Here is a 20,330-nt window from a genome sequence, read left to right as displayed (position 1 = left end):
ATAAATAATTAAATATCTCATATGGATGTGGATTTATACTTTTGTAGACTTCACACTCATGTGAAATATTTAGTCATTTATTTAGTAAAAAATTTGATATCTCTAACATTACCCTAATAAATAATAAGACTATAAACATATAAACTAAACTAATACAAAATGAGAAACAAATAGATGAATATTTTTTTTATTATAGAAAAAAGTGCATTATATTAACAAATCAAAAATGTTAGAAATTTCAAAAGTTTTACTAAAATTTCTACTAAATGCCTCACATCGGTATGAAATCCACATAAGACTCATATAATGTGAGTCTCACACCCATATAAAATATTTTATAAAAATTTTAATAGCATTTTTGAGTTTCTAATATTATCTTAACAAATTTTGTTTTTTTATATTAACAATTCATAAACATTTTTGTGTTGGGTTTTTGTGTAAACAAGAATAACACAATAATCAAAGCAGCAGAAGTGCAGCATTCGAGATTATCTGCTCGAATGGCATTATTGGCGTGGTAGGGTGGGACCAGTGATAGATGCATGTTCGCCGCAGTAGCACATCAACAAATTATGAACCAAACAAAATCAAAATAACTATGCTACATTTCTTAATATAATACCATCATTTTGTTTCTTTCTTAATATAATACCATCATTTTGTTTCTTCATGAGATGAAAAACAGAAAGAAAAGAGATGAGGAGGATGGATTCACCTTTTCATATGATCTATTTTATGTCATTCAAGATAAATTAAGGATGTTCAATTCATCCTTCCAAACATTTTTCAAAATCAAAATTAAAATCAAAAACAAAAACAAAAAGACAAAACAAAGACAAAACATGGGAATCGAAGAGTGAGAAAGCAGTAGTGGTCGACATTGGAAATGGCCATTGTACTAAAATGGGTTTCCTTCCAAAACAATGCCATCCGTTTGCTTTTCTACTCTGATTCTTAGGTCAAGTTTGACAAGTTTATAAAAAATTAAAAAGTTAAAAAGTTATCACTATTCACCAAAAGTCAAAAATTATGGTTGCACAATTTCTAATCTTAATTTTTTCCTACATACTAATTTATACAATTTTTTAATACACATTTTTTCATAAAAAGTTAAAAAGTTAGCCCAAACATTCATATTTTTTTCTCAATTTTTTAGTCTAAAAAGATAAAAAGTACATTTATTTAAGAGACTCCAAACAACCCCTTACTTCCCTATCTTTTTCTCTTTTCTTATTTATTTTTTTAAATTTTTTATTATTTTTTTACCTTTGTATGTTTTCCGATTTTCTCGTATAACTATTATTTTTTTAACAATATAAGAGATTTATATCTTACACTCATAAATACATTCACAATAATAATGTGATAAGAATAGTAAGTCTTATATCATTGAAAGTTTAACTAATCAAAAACAAACATTCATTAAATTACGTCATTGTAAATTAAATTATAAATGGTTTACGAGCATCTCTACCATTTTCATTATTTTTGTAGCTCTTTTCTTAACTTTGTCAGAGAATATCACATGCCAATGTGGTTCTTTTCACCAATGACAAATAAATATTTTTTTATATCATTTTTTAAACACTAATATAAATATAATAAATTTTGTTGTCTAAATTAATTAAAATGGAATGCAATAATCGTAGTGGGCTATCAAATCCAGATTTCAAAACACCTTTCCTTCCCTCATTATTCGATGGCCCAAGCCCATGCCCATGCAGACACTTCTCATGAGGTCAACATCTCTCTTTCTCTCTCATTTTTCGGTAATGATTGTTTCGGCCGGCGGAGGGGGTAGGCGTGGGAGACATCCTTGGGAGTAGTTGAGCTGTGCATTGAGAGTTGAGTTGTAGTGACAAGAGGCCTGTTGTGTTGGGTCGAGGGATTCAAGCTTTTTGTTTTTGGGTTGGGCTTTTTTTAGTCCGTGATCAGATTAAAAGATATTGTTAGATTTGTGGAGGTCTATTATGGATCCCATTTTTATAATTCAAACAGTTCAATGTGTAGAATTCATCGAGTACTATATGTCTGTAAAAAATTATGTTAATCGGATATCGATAGCTATCTCATCGGATCAAATTTTTATCAACAGTTTATTTTTTCACCGTCTATTTTTTTTTATTATACAAAACTGATTTGATCACGCAGTTATCGATATCTGATCAACGTGATGTTTTACAAACATATAGTACTCGACGAGTTTTACACATTAAACAATTCAGATTATCAAAACGAAACCCATGATGGACCCTCATAGCCCAACAGTACCCTTCAATCCAATCACAGACTAGAGGAAAGCCAGTCCCTTTCGTTAAGTGCTTCTTAACTTCCAGGAAAATCTTGTTTTGTTTTTCTTTAAAAAAAAAAAAAAAAAAAATTCATGCGGTTGAGAGGTTGATTGTATGTTTGCAAGTAGTAGTAGTAGGGATATTTTATATTGTGTGAATGTCTCTCGATACATTATATCTTTCTATACCTGTAATTTCATATTTTTAATAAAATTTTCACTTTCTTGATAATATATATATATATATATATATAACTGAAATGATATAAATAAACTAGGTTCCAAAATATATCTATATTTACAAAAGTGATATTCTCGAAAAGATCATTTTAAAAATATCAAAATCATAAAATGTATAATGTAAATTTAAATTTAATGTGATTTGCACAGAAATATATGTATATTTACATTTTTTTTTGAAATACAAGTGGTAATCCGTGCCATGCACGAGACTTTATAAATTAAAAAAAAAAATCATTATAATTATCTTGAAATAGTTTAATATTTTATCTTATGGTATACATAAAATTTATTAGTTAACTTTTATGTTTATAAATTTTTAAATTATTAGTTTAAAAAAATTAATATATATATATATATATATATATATATATATATATATATATATTAATGTATGAAAAATATTTGGAAGCTCTAAATAATGAGCTCTAAAGAAGCTCTAGGGGTGAGCTCCACCAATTGATGTGATGTTTTGGCCTTAGTTTTTTTTTTTTTTTTTTTTAAATTTTCACCTCATTAATACTCAATTAGAACTCCAAAATCAGAGGGACGAATCATTGTTGTAAATCTATTTAGTTCAATTTTGATAATTTGTATTAAAAAATAGTTAAACCTGATTAAATGAGTTATGACATACCTCTTCTTGTTATGAAAATATACAAATTTAAAAGTTATAATTAAGACAAATATACAATTTTATTGTTAAATGTGAAGTGAAGTAATATTTAACAATAATTAATATGATATTTCTATTACTAATAATTCTTCTCCATCATGTAAATCTATAAACAAACATATAAACCTTACTAAAACCGAAACCAAAACCAAACCAATAGCAAAGAAATAGAATGACACAGGGAAAAAAATAAAATTAAAAAACAAATAAATTTATGGAGTGGGAAAATGTTATCTCTAACAACTTAGACCTTACCTAACCCAATTTGTTAGCTCTTCTGTCGGTATTTGTAAAGTTTAGAAGTTGGGATGACTAATCAAATTATTCTTTAAATAAGACTTGAAAATTGATTAATTTGTCCCATTAAGTGATTTAAAATTTTGATAGATATAAATCAGAAAAATAGATAACTATATTACTAAATTATAATTCAAATTTAGATATTGTCATATTTTTTTTAGATTCATATCTAAATTCTTATTTAATTTTTGTGTGGTTTCTATTTTTTTTTCCAATTTATTTAAGATGGAATTGTGGGTTTATAAGTTTTTCATTTAATTTATCTGTGATTTCTATTTGTTTTTAATTATTATTATTTAGGTAAGTTATAATGTGAGTTAGATATGCGATAGACATGTGAGTTTTATTGGTTTAAAGTATGATTGTGGAAAATATTTTCAAATTAGATTTGTTTAGATAAACTTTAAAAAAATTTAAAATTTAAAATTAGATATTGAGATGCAAAAGAAAGATTTTAACTGAATAAATAAAACTCATATTTATTAATTTTATTTGTTTGTATATCTAATTTTTAGTTTTTATTTTATTTTTTAATTTTTATGTTATAATATAATATATAAGATATAAATAGATATCATCAATTTTCATGAAAAATATTATCTGATTTTTTAGGGAGGAGAGAAGGAAGACAAATTTTAATATTTTTTTTTTGAAAATTAGTAAGAGAGATTAGGATGGAGAGATTATGAAATATTTTTATTATCTTTCCATTTGAAAATCCATAAATTAAGGGATACTTATTATTTCTAAAATAATTAAATAAATAACTCAGTCAATAGTTTTTTTTAAGGTATTTTATAAATTGAAAAAACAATAATTTTAGTAAATTAATTAATTTGTCTTACTAAGTGATTTAAAATTTTCATAAATATATATCAAGAAAAATAGATAATTATATTACTAAATCATAATTCAAATTTAGATATTGTTATATCTTTTTGGATTAATTACCAAAAAGTCCTATCTACATGTTTGGTGGTAGCTTAGGTCCTGTCAAAAAGTTTTGGAACCATTAAGTTCCATTTTTAGGTAAAAAGACGTTTTGCCATTTAATCCCAAAACTGAGAATGTTCTTAATTTTAAAACTGAGAATATTCTCAATTTATAATTATCAAAACTAAGAAATTTCTAAATTTTTTCTAGTATGAACTAAGAATATTATCAAAACTAAGAAATTTATAATTATCAATTTTGAGAAATTTCTCAATTTCAAATTAGAATTCAGAAGAACAATATAGTTGAGTACATAGGGTTACAATTTTAGATCCGGTGAACTTTTTTACTTGGAAGGTTGCAATTTGGGATTCGATTCGAAGCCCTGGTGTGATCTGTGTACTTTGACCTGTTCTTGGTTCAATTTTTGAACTTTAATGATCCTACAATTTTTGTTTCTGGCTTAATAATGTGATTGTCTGGCTTAACACTCATGTTTTCTTTTGGGTCACTTGATGGCTAATATATAGTCCTGGTGTCAAATGTTTCTTGTACACTTCAATCTGGTAATAATAAGAACATTTGATCAACACTTGCTTTTCCCTGTCTCTGCGTTGATTCTATGATACAGATAGCATATTTCTTTCAACGATGCTCGTTGAGTTCATTGTTAAATAATGGGTTTTCAGATCTTTATCTTCTTTCTTGTTGTTCATTTTTAAATTTGTAATTTTCAATTATTACCCATTTGAAGTTGCGTAACTTCAAATTGCAACTGTAAAGAGAGAGAGAATGAAGACAGTAATGATGTTTGGCAGCTATGAGGAAGTCTTAGACAGATAAATTGGACTATTAAAAATTAATATGACTTGAATGAGCAAATAATTTTATTTAGGACTTAATGGATTTGTTGGCTACATATTTTGTACAAGCCAATTACAATTCGACGCGTGGCAAAATAAGGGTAATACAGGGAGGCTAGTCAAGTTTTCGATCCTGATTGTATACGTGGCAGTTAGTATTGGTTATTATGAGATCTGAGTAGCAGTGGATCAACAAAGATAGGCAAGGTGATGTGGCTTCAACGGTTACTCACATTTAAATTCAAATTTAGGAGGGAAGTCTAACTGCAAGTGATAGCATAGTGGGCTAATTACAAGGCAACATGATTAGCGATCATGGAGGAGCAGTTCGACGGTTGGAAATATAGTTCGATGGTCATCCTTGAGAAGTATAAATAGCAGAGAAGGCCCAAAAAAAAAACCCCAGACTCAGATAAAAAAAACCAGTCTTATTATACTTATTTTGCTTTCCAGTCTTACATTTCCTGTACTTTAAATTCCTGCACTGCACTTCGTTCATAGGAGTAGTTTCAAGTAGATTGTTGCTGTAAACCTCTACGAGGCTAAGTTTGGATCATTGTAAGTTTTTCATTTTAATGAAATACTTCAGTTGTTCTTCATTTAATTGTTATTTTGTTTAATTCTCCTAAATCAAGCCACCAGTAAAAGTCCTCTTCATTGAGGCTGAAAGAATTAAAATACAATCGTCTGATAATTGGTTAGCAATTAATTTTTTGTAAGGATTGATTGATCCTTGCTGGTACGCTCGCAATTACAAAAATAACCTTCGAAAGCCAAAAAGCCAACATATATTTTTGGGACGCTCAGTGGGACTAATTGAAATGGCTAGACGTAGGAGACAAGGAGAAAATGAACGCTTGGAAGAAGGCGTGGAAGGAGAGGTAGAGATACCTAATCCGGAGGATAATGTGATAACACATCCTGTGGAAACTCTCATTTTATCAGAACCTATGGTCGAACAGACCAGCACTTCAGAACAAGTACCACATGTTCATAATATTGGACGAGACCAAGGAATTGAACCATCCACTGTTCCATCTACTTAGCCAATAAATCCATGGGATGGCCTAGTAGATGCTATGAGACAGCAATTAATGAACACAATGGAAAGGTGGGCAACATCATTTTTGGGTCGAATGAATAACCACCAACTAGCAAACGTAAGACACATGGAGGAAGTTTCAAATGTCCCTCAGCAAAGATTGGCTAGAGATAAATAGCCTATGCAAATTAATGGACGTTCTAATGGTCAAACTAGTAATCAGAACTATAAAAGACCATCACCTCAGTCTTAGTACGAACCTATTCCGAGGCCTATAGCAGGTCAAAATGCTTCAGTACTTAACAGTGAAGCCATGCAATTTGTAGATCTGGCCCAGTACAAGAAAATGACATAAGAATGGTTCCAAATCCTATGTTCGAAGCCATACCTGGCACAAGGGGTTTCACTAATCCCTTATTCAAATTTATATCTGGGGGGTTGAAAGGTTTTCCTACAAATGGAAGAGACACAACACCAGTTCCAGCACCTTTCGCAGGTCCTTTCGCAGGACAGGCTCAAAGGGGTTACCCACACCCCCAACAACAACCTGCACCACAGGGACAACCAGTCCCAAATATACCACTTTATGGGCCAAGAGGACCACAGGTACAAGTTTGTCCACCAAATCCTGTGTTTGCCCCTCCAGTAGTGGTTCAGCAGGCACAAAATATGGTCCCTAGGGACCAAATTGCTGACATTGTTAGAGAGATGTGTGGACCAATAGCTCGGGGGGTCCAGACTCCAGTGTACAGGAAACCATACCCAGAATGGGTTGACAGGGTACATGAATACCCAAGAGGTTTCAAGATACCAGACTTTGCCTTTTTTTTTATGGGAATGGAAACCAATCAACAGTGGAGCATGTTGTTAGGTTTGCTGCTCAATGCGGTGAATTTACTAATAATGACTATATGAAGTTCAGGTTATTCCCAAATTCCCTAACTGGGGGAGCATTTGTATGGTATATTAACCTTACACCTGGCTCTATCTAAACTTGGCAACAAATGGAAGAGGCATTTCATGCCCAATTCTTCTAATCGGAGCTAGAGGTTTCCATGGCAGACTTGGCAAGATTGAGTCAAAGGCCTGACGAGAAGGCTACTCAGTTTATTGCCAGATTTAAAAGGGCTCGAAATAAATGTAGAGTCATCCTGCCAGAGCCAGAATTCGTGAGATTGGCTCAAAATGGCTTAGAGTTTAGGCTTTGAAAGAAGTTTGACTCAACTGAGTTCAGGGACTTAGTGGAACTCACTTATAAGGTGTCTAGATATGACGCATTTCTAGAGGAGGAACAAGATCGAAATAATGCATCGTACAAGACATATTATAGATATCCTAATTATGAGATTGATGCAGCAGAGATTGTGGGGAAAGAACCTGTGATCTGTGAAGCATTAATTCATAAGGATATAACAATTGACTAGCAGTTTAAAAAGAAAGACCTTCACAGGAAATACTCTTTCGATTTAACTAAGGCAGATGATATTTTTGATCATTTGCTTGCGGCCAACTTCCTTAAGTTACCAAAAGGAGTTAAAATTCCATCTCTAGATGAACTTAAAGGAAAAGTATATTGTAAGTGGCATAATTCTTGGTCTCACTCAACTAAAAATTGTATTATTTTTTGAGACAGGATCCAAGAATAAATTCGGAAAGGAAGTTTGAAATTTCCAACCAAAGCAGAAAAGGTCATGGGGATCGACAGTAATCCATTTCCAGAAATTGGAGAGGTGGTAGCCAATGTCATAATGCCAGACTTTCGAAGCTTGTCCTTGAAAGAATTCGGAGAAGTCAATGTGTAGATGCATGTTGCCAACCAGACAACTATCAAGAAGGACACTGAAAATCTACCAGCTATTGGACAAGGTTTCTCATACCAGAAGGAAGATTCTAATGAAGAAGCACTGGATGACGATTCTTTAGAGGCAGCTGTAATGCAAAGGATGTGTCCCAGGTGCAGACTGAGCTACAAATGGTTGAAAGGGCTCCCGATTGATGGGAAGTAGTGCTACAGGGATGTACAGAGACGTCCTAAACCAACCAATACTCACAATAAAAGGCCATACCCAACTAGTGTTAGGCAGCAGCCGTTGGTGGTTGAGCCAACAGCTGATAGAATGCATTCTAAAGGCAAGAGGCCTTTATATGAGTCCAGGCCACCTAACTATTACAGAGTGGAGAACAGTCATTCTAAAAGGAGGTCAGAGAGGGGCTCAGTTTGTGGGATCAGAGCCAGAGATTGGCCCCCTAGACCAGTATCGCGCAGGATAGAAAATGGCTACCTTCATCAAAGGCCTGAGTTAGGCCAAAAACATGAAGCCAGGACTAAGCAGTGGCCTTCGCAGCCAGCTTCGAAGATGGCTTCGAAGGAGGAAAGAAGCAGTTAAACAGTTGGGTCAGTAGGTTCGTGGGTACCTGGAGTTTCAGACTGGTTTGTGATGTAGAACAAACCTAGTGAAGTGTCTACTCAGAGAGAGGTTGTTGGAAACCAAGGTAGGAGGGTCAAATCTCCTTTGGTGGCTCCAAACAATTGGGTATTGCTTAAGCACCCAAAAACAAAGGTACCAGATATGGTCCCTGTAATTTCTAGATCACAAAGGAGAAAAATTCAGCGTAGGTACACTCAGTAACAGCAAGACCTGAAAGAGAGTGGAGAGAGTTCTTCATTGTTGCAGACAGAAGGAAGGAAGAATCCAAAGTCAGACCATACTCCAAAACCGACTCTACAAGGCAAAATGGGTTGCAGTAGAGAATAGTTGGCCAAAGTTCACTCTGAACTAAAAGCCAGAGAAAAGTCCAGTTTAGCAGGATTAGAGAAGGTGTTGATAGAGAGTGACAGTGAGGCAGAGAAAGAAGTTGGCTTAGGCCAAAAGAAAGAAATGGTTGAGGAAGAAATGTTCGAAGCTTTCATGGCTGAACAAACATTTCTGGTTAAAAAGCCGGTCGTGACAGACCATTCGAAGGATGAAATGCCAGAAAGCAGCATGGAGGATGCTTCTGGAGTAACTGAACAAGGTGGCCAAAAAGAAAAACAGACACAGCCAGCCATCCAATTTGGCTCAGTGTCAGTGAATATGGTACACATACTACCGCATGAATTCCAAGCTGGAGATGAGAACCAAGATGGGCAAGAAATTGACCCAATTCCAGTCTCTAGTGAAGACTCACAAGTGAGTATGGTGCATAGCTACCCCAATGGAAACTGAATATAAGAGTGAAGAAGAGGTGAGCATTAACCTCTCATATCCTTTTGAGTATCCCTTGGATTCTATGACACAGCATGTCAAGCCTTTGTATATCAAGGCCTTTTTTGATGGGATACAATTGAACCGAGTCTTGGTGGATAATGGGCAGCGGTGAACTTACTACCGGAATCTTCTTTGAAGAAACTAGGGAAAAGGAATCCCAGGTTAATCCCAACCAATACAACCATTGCTGGTTTCGCTGGAGACAGACAGATGGCTCAGGGAATTATGCCCATCAACCTGAGTGTGGGAACCAGGGACTGCATGACGGCATTCTTTCGTGATCGACAGTAATGCTAAGTACAATGCTTTACTTGGTAGAGATTGGATCCACACTAATAAATGTGTGCCTTTCTCTTTGCATTAGAAAATAATGATGGCCTTGGGCAATGGAGAGACAGAGGAAATTGATGCAGATCCTCAACCTTTCATAGCCTGTGCAGACTTTGCAGAGGCCAAGTTGTATATTGAGGGAGTGACACCACTCAGTATACTGAGGAAACTTGATGGCTCAGCTGAAGTGACGGCTGATGAGGAAGTGACACACCTGAAGCACTTAGTCTAGGAGAGTACTGATGAAGAGGTTGTCGTTAAAGATGACAATGATGCCTGATTGTAGGCAAAGAGGTGAAGCACAAGGAGCCAAGTCTTTGGCTCTAATTAAGTTCTCAATATTGGATGTAAAATTAATAGTCCAGAAAGTGCAAGAGAAAGAGGCCATGATAATTGGCTGCAAGCAGGAGCAGCAACAGGCCAAAGTTTTGGCCCTTGATAAATACTGTGCATTGGACATTGAAACAAAAGTCCAGGAGATACAGAAAGAAGAAGCCTTGTGGACAGACTTTGTCTATGAGAAGGAGGGTAAAGATGTTGAATCAAAGAACCTGGGAGCAGAACACAGCAAGGGGATTGCTTCGATGCCAGAAGGAATCAAAAAAGGAGCTTCAGTAAGTTCTCAGATACAAGACCCCTTGGAAGAAATAAATTTAGGGAAAAGTTCTGTACAACATCCCATTTATATAAGTGCTTGGTTGAATGCTCTTGACAGGAACTAGTTGTTGGCTATTCTGAAGAGATATAAAGATTGTTTTGCATGGTCTTATAATGAACTACCAGGATTGTATAGGTCATTAGTGAAACATAGGCTCCCTATGAAGCCTAAATGCAAGCCATACAAGCAAAAACCAAGAAGAATGAGTCCAGAAGTGATTCAAAAAGTTAAGGAGGAAATTCTTAGACTACTTAATGCAGGCTTTATTAGGACAGCCAGGTATGTTAAATGGCTATCTAATATTGTGCCTGTAGTTAAGAAGAATGGTAAAATGAGAGTATGTATTGATTTCAGAAACTTAAATCTAGCAACTCCAAAAGATGAGTATCCTATGCCTATAGTAGATTTGTTGGTAGACAGTTCAGCAGGGCATCAAATTTTATCAATGATGGATGGGCACTCTGGTTATAACCAAATCTGCATTGCAGAGGAGGATATTCACAAAACAGCATACAGATGTCCTGGGAATATTGGCACATTCGAATGGGTTAAAATGCCATTTGGTTTGAAGAATGCTGGGGCAACATGTCAGAGGGCTATGAACACTATCTTTCACGACCTCATTGGAGGGTATTTAGAGTGTTATATTGATGATATTGTAGTTAAATCCCAATCCATGGTGGAGCATATGTTTCACTTATAAGCAACTTTTGAAAGAATGAGAAAGTTCAAGTTGAAACTCAATCCTCTTAAGTGTGCTTTTGGCATATCATTTGGAAATTTCTTGGGCTATGTAGTACACAAGAAAGGAATACAGATTGACTAGAATAAAGCCAAAGCCATCATTGAAACCAGACCTCCATCAAGTAAGAAGGAATTACAAAAGTTCCTTGGGCAGGTTAATTTCCTTTGAAGATTCATTTCTAACACTGCAGGGAGAATTAAAGTATTTTCTTCCTTGTTAAGGTTAAGAGATGAAGAGAAATTTGTGTGGACATCAGAGCATCAAATTGCTTTCGAAGAAATCAAAGCCTACTTGGCTAACCCTCCAGTGCTGATGCCACCAAAGGGTGATAAGCCCTTGAAGTTGTACATAGCTACAACAGACGATTCATTGGGAGCTTTTTTAGCCCAAGACAATGAAGAAGGCAAGGAGCAAGTTGTTTATTACCTTAGTAGGTTTTTAAATTCTTGTGAATGTAAATACTCAGCTGTAGAAAAGTTATGCCTTGCATTGTATTTTGCTGCAATGAAATTAAGATACTATCTTTTGCCTACAACTGTCTTGGTAATTGTAACCACAGATTTGGTTAAGTATATGTTGTCTAGACCTATGTTGAGGGGAAGAATTGGCAAATGGATATTAGCCTTATCAGAATTTCATTTAGAATATGTTCCCCAAAAGGCAGTAAAAGGACAAGTTTTAGCCAATTTTTTGGCAGACTATCCATCTCAAACAGAAAGCCAAGAGATAATGGAACTTGGTATGGCTAGTGTTGAGCCATGGCAAATATGGTTCGATGGATTGAAAGCCAATGGCCTAACTGGAATTGGTATAGTGATTAAGTCACTACAAGGAATACAAACCACACATGGTTTTAGAGTGGATGAAATTACTTGTTCTAATAATCAAGCTGAATACGAAGCCTTAATAGTGGGATTGGAAATTCTTATTGGACTACAAGTTCATGCAGTTGACATATTTGGAGATTCTCAATTGGTGGTTAACCAAGTAAAAGGGATTTTCAAATGTCAAAGTATAAGTATGTTGTTATACTATGTTGTTGCATTACATCTGCTTTCTCAATTTCAAATAGCAAATGTAACTCATGTCCCAAGATTCTTGAATAATAGAGCTAATGATGTGGCTCAGAAAACTTCGAATTTCAAGAGAAGAGATAATACTCAAAGGGACATAAGCCAAACAACATAGCAGAAATCAATACCACCTTTAAATAAAAGGAATGTGGTCCTGGAAGTCAATCATAATGACTTACAAGAATAAGATTGGAGGCATCCAATAATGCAGTACTTGGTTGGCCCATCTTCGAAGGCTAGTAGAAAAATTAAATTGCAATCTATGCAATACATTATATACGGTAATGCTCTCTACAAAAGAGGGGGAGATGTTTTATTACTAGAATGTTTAGGCCCAAAAGAAGCATTGACAGCTATGACTGAGGTTCATGAAGGTATCTGTGGTGCTCACTAGCCTGGTGTGAAAATGAGATGGTTACTTTGAAGACTTTCCTGTTATTGGCCAACTATCCTTAAAGACTGCATAGAATATGCAAGGGGTTGCCAGGCATGTCAAAAGCATGGCACAATCAGGCATGTGCCCATAACTGACCTGCATGCAGTAGTAAAGCCTTGGCCATTTAGAGGATGGGCCATGGATATGATGGGGAAAATACATCCACCTTCTTCGAAGCATCATTGTTTCATCTTAGTGGCCACTAATTACTTCACTAAATGGGTCGAAGCTAAGCCATACAAGGTTGTAGACCAAACTGAAATTATTAGATTCATTAAAGATTTAATCCACCGATTTGGTATCCCACAGACTATAACTGTTGATAATGGGATTGTGTTTGATGGGAAAATGGTAAAGTCTTTTATGGCAGAGTTTGGAATTAACCTTGTTAATTCCACCCCCTATTATTCACAAGCCAATGGCCAAGTTGAATCATCCAATAAGTCCTTGAAAAAGGGAATACAAAAAGTTGTGGAGGACATTTTTAGGGATTGGCATAACTTGTTGTTGGATGTATTGTGGGCTTATAGAACTTCTCCAAGGTCAAGCACAGGAGTCATTCCTTATGCCTTAGTATATGGGCATGATGCAGTGTTACCTGTGGAAATTAATGTTAAGTCCTTGAGGGTAAAATACCAAGACCAGTTAAATCTTGAGCAATACCATCAAAGTATGTGCTTGGAATTAGAAAGCATAGATGAAGCTAGAATTCTGGCATTAAATAACATTCTTTTCCAAAAGAAGAAGCAACCAAAAACTATAATAAAAAAGTCAAACACATTGGCTTTGATGAAGGTGATTTGGTGTGGAAAACCATACTTCCAATAGGGATTAAAAGCCGTAAGTTTGGTAAATGGTCACCTAACTGGGAGGAACCATACTAAGTCCATAGAATCCTTCCTTTTGGAGCATACCATTTGAGAAATTTAAATGGATATGTACATCCCAAAAAGATTAATGGCAGGTATTTGAAGCCTTATTTTCCAACTATATGGGAAACACAAGGAGTAAACTAAATGCCAAGTACAAGAACACAAAAATACTCAAATGATAAATAAGAATTTGTCTTTCATAAAGAGTTGAATAAATTATGCCATAAATTGGCCCAAAAATCATTACAATGCCTCAGTTGTTCTTTTACAATGGATGTTCTATTATTAAAAGATGAAAACAACTGAATAGCTGTGGTCATTTCCTGCTTTCGGTCAGCCAGTCCTTGGTTGGTGATCTGCAGTTTGGTGTCAGTTCGGATTAAGGCCTGGTTCACTGCAGATAGCTCCTTCTTAAGTTGAGCTTTCTTCTCCAGTAGTTGAGTTTGAAAATGGGAGACAGAGGAATGTTGTTCCTTTAGCCCGGAGACTTCAGCATGTACTGTGGAAACAAAGCTCTGGTCTTTCACTAATTTCTCCTCTGCAGCCTTGGCAGCATGACAAATATTGATGTAAAAGTCAATAGTAGCTGCTACCTGAGATAGATGACTTGAGACAGTTATACTGGATTGCTTAACAACTTTGTAGCATTGAAGGAAGCCATTTCTTATTATAGGCCTTTGTAAAGCCTCGAAAGGAATCCTTGAAAAAGATGTCAATAACTCTAGACAGCTGTCTAAGTCCATCAGAGGTGCAAAAGGTTTACTACTGGAGGAAGAAGAGCTCTCAAGAATTTCTAACAAGGAATCAGCCAGAACTAATGGCTCAGCCTCATCATTAGCTATTGGAGAGGTAGAGGGCATGTCGAAGAGACTGTCTAGTCTTGCTTCGAAGATATCTATCTCATCCGTGGACATGAGAGGTGCAGAAAGAGCAGTGGTAGAAGGCACAGAGGACTGCATAGGGATATGAGAAATGAGTGGAGCATCTTCAGCAGTCTTTATGGTCCTAGACACCAATAGGTCAAGGGAAGAAGGGCTGGAAGTAGGTAAAGGTAATAAACCATGGGCTGGAGAGCTGCCAGCACCCTCTGTAGGGGAATCAGCTACCATCAGAGATGGAGCAGCAGTTGGAATTTCCTTAAGAGGAAGGGGAAGAGCAAGGCTCAAAAGAGAACTGAATTGAGGTAGATCCAAAGATAAGTAAGGCAGATACGGATATAATCCAAAGGAAAGAGATGCAGGAATGCTTGGCCTAAAAGAGGGTACATTGAATATAGGCCTAGGAAGTGGGAGTATTATCTGAATAGTCCTCACATTTTGCATCTGATCAACTTCAACTGAAACTGAGGGAGTCCTTATTGGAAGAATAGGCTCAGTAGTTGTTGCTGCAAAAGAAGAGATGTAAAGTAATATCAAGTTTCAATACCAAAAATTTGATAAAGGAGAAACAATAAAAGCATGAAAGAAATTACTTGTTTCAAAAGTGATAGCAGCAATAGGAGAGCTTCGAAGGGAATAGTGCTCAACAATATGTTGCCTTCTTGCAGTTTTCCTTTGGATTGCATCAGTAGCAGCTGCTTCATCTCTTAAGAATTGCTGCTGCCATCTCTTCTCAGCTCTCTTAAAGACAATTATGGCCTTAGAATGCTCTTGTTCTACTGCCTTAGCAGCTACTTCATGAATAGGGCCTTCGACCAACTCAGAAGGAGAGACAGTCATCTTCCTTCTCTTTTTTCTTTGTACTAGTATTGCCTGTTCCTTCTCAATTTCTTTCTCTCCAATTTGGGATTCAGATTCTTCAGAAGTAAGTTCATCTTCCACTACTCTGGCAGCTGTCTCATGAGTGGAATCTTCAATCGAAAGAGAGACTGTCATCTGTTCCATCTTTCTCCTCTGTAATGGCACTTCCTGTTCTTTCTCAATCTCTTCTTCATCAATCTGGGATTCGGATTCCTCAAGAGTGAGTATCAGCTTCCTTTTCTTTTTTTGTTTTTGTTTGTCCTTGAGAGTAGCTAGGATTTCAGCCCTCTTAAGAGATTCTTCTTGTAGAGACCCTGCACCAAGAGATATGAATGTAAAGGAAACAAACAAAAGAGTCTAAGGGGAAACCTGAAAATGCTTACCCCTCTTTGAAACAGCTCTGGTAACTCTAGCAGGAGAGGATAAGGCTATAGGAGCAGTTTTGGCAGCTGTGGAAAGAGAGGGGATGTTCTCAACTGTTGTTGATTTGGCCTTCGAAGGCACTCCTAACCCTATCAATAAGTCATGAGGGTGTACGAATAGGCGCACTTCTATATTGGCTGTCCACCAGTTTTGAAATCTTTTCAGAGCCAGGCCAGAAGGAAGGAAGGGGACAAATTTGAACTCGCTCATTTCTTTCAACAGTTTGAATGTTGATTCTTCCAGTTTTGATTTGGGTATTCTCAGGTCTCTGGCTGTAAGATGAACATTCGAGAGACTGCAGAGTGGAATGGTAATCCCCTGAGTTAACCCAAATTGCTTGGCAAATTGAGAAGGACAGTACACCTCAGCTATACACTTATAAGCTCGAGGGTTTAAAGTGCCAATGAACAGCTCCCTCGGCAGCAAAATAGAAGCCCACATGCCTTTGTGGGGTGGGGTAGAGCACTCTTTATCAGCTAAGAATGTTCGTAGCCAAGCAGGTCCTTTGTTGGCGTCAAATGGGCAAAAGAAGGTAGCAGGTAGAGAAATAGGAAGTTGGTGAAAAAATGTGAAGTAGTAGCCAAAGGAAGCATGATAAAGAACAGCTCCGGCGTATTTTTCCCCATAAGTGCTAGGGTCCTAAACAAGGAATTTTAATCATTTGGGATGCAAATCAGTGAAGTAAGCAAAGAGCTAGAGTTGGAGCACCCAAAGGGGACCCCCTTGGTTCATATCAAGAGATTTCTCACAAAATTGGGAACAGGCTCTATAAACATGGCCTAAGAGATAAGGAGCCAGGGCTATGCGTTTTTTCAAAACAAGTGCCTTCGTAAGTGGAGCGAACACAGGTATAATCCTCTGAGATGATGTACAAAAGAGAAATTTGTACAACCAGTACAAAATAAAGGAAAAAAGTTCTCTATCTCTTACGGGACCTACCCTTTTATTTCCGGCCTTTACAAAATCATTATAAGAGGAGTTTAAGGGTGGAAGGGAGAACTTAACAGGAAGGTCTGGATAGCAGGGAGTGAAAGGAGAGCCAAGGGGTGAAAGCCCTAAAAGATGGCAAATATCAAGAACGGTGGGAACCATCATGCCACACCGAAATTGGAAAAAGTTGAAAGCCATGTTCCAAAAACAAAGAGCAGCGGGAATCAAAAAAGGGTCTTTAAGAATGATAAACCTAGAAAGATGGAGGGCATCGAGAATACAAAGCTCTTGCAGGTCGTCTTCTCGTGCAGGTACAACTTTGTCATACCATTCTTCCCATTCAGCTCTCAATGTCAGCCAGCAGCGATGAGGTCGGGTCACCCTCTAATTTCCCTAGTCGAGCCCTCTTTCATAGAGAAGAAAATGGTAGGGTATAAAGCTGGAAGTTGAGCAGGAGCCTCTCGAAAGATGGGACCCAAGACGTATTCTTGTTTGTTGCTGTGACGAGGAACGAAGAGGCGACCGTCTATGGCGCATGACTCATCAGATGTTAACTTGGCGATCTTTTCATCAATACATCTTTTCAAAGCCATGGTTGGGCTTATACGATCACCAGCAAGCACTTTCAAAAAAGAAGAGTCCATTGGTAGCAAGCAGCAAGGAAGAGGGGATTAACAGAGGAAAAGGGTTTGTGTTTTGAGCGAGCGAGTGATTTCAGAGCACGAAATAAAAAGGGTTTTAAAAAACCTTTGTGTCCGGAAGATATATCGCGTAATTCGTTAAGTACTAAAAGTACAAATACGAAGAGCTTCCTTCAATATTGATACTTTTGGAGGGAAAAACACATCCCAAATGTTGAAGCCAACTTCGAAGTATAGTATTTGGCTTCGAAACCAGATTTTGGCGCCAAAAGTCAAATAATAAACGGTTTCGAAACTAAGAAGCCAACTTCGAAGTACATTTCATACTTATAGATGTAAGAATGTTCAAGTATTCGTTTACTTCGAATGGATTAAAGACCTGTTTTAGGTTTCTCAATGAAAGTAATGTCCTTCGAAGCAAGACTTGAGATCCCTTAAGGATGAGAATTGCTATTCGAAACATCAAAACCAATAATTGGTTTATATATATTTAAGAAAGATTCTCCTTCTAGACTAAAATAGTGCAGCCCTAAAAAGGAGCTTTCATATTTTTAAGTATGGGCTGTTACTTTAGGGAAAAATGGTTAATTTAAAACTGATTGATCATACTGACCATGACCATATATTGGTTATGATCGAAATAAACTTTAAGGGGTAGGACTGTCGAATTCGAAGGACTGATTCTAAATGAAAATCAGCAAAAATTGTCAACTATTATTCTGTAAATTGGAAAAGTTCATGTTGGTTTTTAGTGTTTTATTCTAAACAATTGAGTCCAGATTCAAAGGATAAGATTGTTCAGTTCGAAGCCCTGAATTTGCTTTTAAAGACAAATGGAGACAAGATCAAACAATGCCAAATAAAGAGAAAAGTCTTAGTTGTATTAAAGCAAAAGCAATTACATTGAATGGCCCTCTTTGGGTACAAATTCAAGTTAATAAAAGTAAGGAATAGAATAAATAACAAGATCATGAAATTTGGTCCAACTATGATCAATAAATTTCTGTTCTTTCTTTATTCTATCCTCTATTTCTTCTAACATTGGTTGCATGAGTTGATGTGCTCTCACTTCGTAAAAGAGCTCTTCAGCCTTTATTTCGAATGCTGTTTATCTCAATCCTTGTTCCAATTCGTCTATATCCAAGTCATCCCAGTACACAGAATCTTTATTCTTGAAATCATCGAATTCTTCAATGAAGTTCTCTGCTTCGTACTGGGCATAAACTCGAAGGGACGAGAGTTGGTCTAGAGATTGTGTGGTGGCCATAGAGGTCTGATGCCAGTGGAGAAGTAATGGAAGTTGGTCCAAAAACATGTGAAGCTCTGCTTGGGCGAGGGGATTGAGGACATGACCCCGGGTTAGAATATCACAAGCCCATCGAAGGTTCTTGAGAGGGACTTCGTCCTCAAGAACACTGAAGGGCAAGTGAGAGAAAGCCGCGAGCAGAAGTTGAGCCTGCTTCCGCTCAGCTAGATTAAGGGAAGGTAGAGGCTTGTAAGGTGGAAAGACCTTATCCGCGGAGAGGGCAAGACTCGGTCTCTCTGTCCAGCAAGGATTTAGCGGAGGAGAAGGTGTGGATGCTTCTGTTTCAGGAGATGGAGCAAGGGCAGAAAGAACAAGGGCATTAATATAATCGAGCTAGTCAGAAGAACAAATCTTCGCCTTTTGGGGTAAGAATGATGGATTGTACCCTTGTACCTCTTCTAGGCGTCGGGCGGCGTGCACTATCTTTGTAGGCATGGAGGATGTATACCATGCCACAAGCAAATTCTCCTCCAAACTGCGTCGATGGTCAATGGGCACGTAGGGATAGACCACCGAGCTTCGCGTATAAGAAGGGAACTCTAAAGGGTCAGTAAACTCGACAAAGTGATGGTTGATTCATTCCCTCAAATCACAGGACTCAGGTTTTGACCAGCTTGTCCAGTCAGAAGCCCCAGAAAAGGAAGAAGTTGTAGCCTTATCCCATGTAGAGGGTTGTGAAGAAGAACTTCCCATGTCCATATTTGCAACTTTCTGAATCAAAGGATTGAGAGCAGTTTGTTCGTAGTCCAAGGGTGAGTTAGAAGAAGAACTTCCCATGTCCATATTTGTAAGTTTCTGAATCGAAGGATTAAGGGCAATATGTTCGAAGTCCAAGGGTTGATAATTTGCAAAGGCATCCATGACCTGAATATAGAAAGGTGGGTAAAGGAGGGTAAAGGTGGCTAATTAATGCATGGAGGTTCTTTCGAGAAAGAACAACATCATCATATGACTCTTCGCGTGCTCGATCAATGGAGGGGAAAATTAATTCGGCCATAAAAAATGTATTAGTCTGTTCGAATACTAAGGTGGTGAGGGTGTTCAAAAGATTGAAGGAGAGTTTAATGCAGATGATGGATGACAGTTGCATTTCTGGGAGAATGCGAAACCCATGCACGTTCTAAGACGTTGGAAAAAGACCTTGATCCACTAATATCACCAAGTATTGGGTATATTAGTAAGGGCGTAATATTGGCTATATATTTTGTACAATTCAATTACAATTCGACGCGTGGCAGAATAAGGGTAACATATGGAGGCTAGTCAAGTCTTCGATCCTGATCGTACACCTGGCAGTTAGTATTGGTTATTACGATATCTGAGTAGCAGTGGATCAACAAAGATAGGCAAGGTGATGTGGCTTCAACGGTTACTCACATTTAAATTCAAATTTAGGAGAGAAGTCTAACTGCAAGTGATGGCATAGTGGGCTAATTACAAGGCAACATGATCAGCGATCATGGAGGAGCGGTTCGACGGTTGGAAACGCAATTCGATGGTCATCCTTGAGAAGTATAAATAACAGAGAAGGCCCCAGAAAAACCCCCAGACTCAGATCTAAAAAACCAGTCTTATTATACTTATT

The sequence above is a fragment of the Camellia sinensis genome, chromosome 14, assembly GCF_055761805.1.
Source record: "Camellia sinensis isolate YWXY chromosome 14, ASM5576180v1, whole genome shotgun sequence".
Classification (NCBI taxonomy): Eukaryota; Viridiplantae; Streptophyta; class Magnoliopsida; order Ericales; family Theaceae; genus Camellia; species Camellia sinensis.
The sequence above is the reverse complement of the archived record's forward strand: the minus strand, read 5'-3'. Positions refer to the sequence as shown.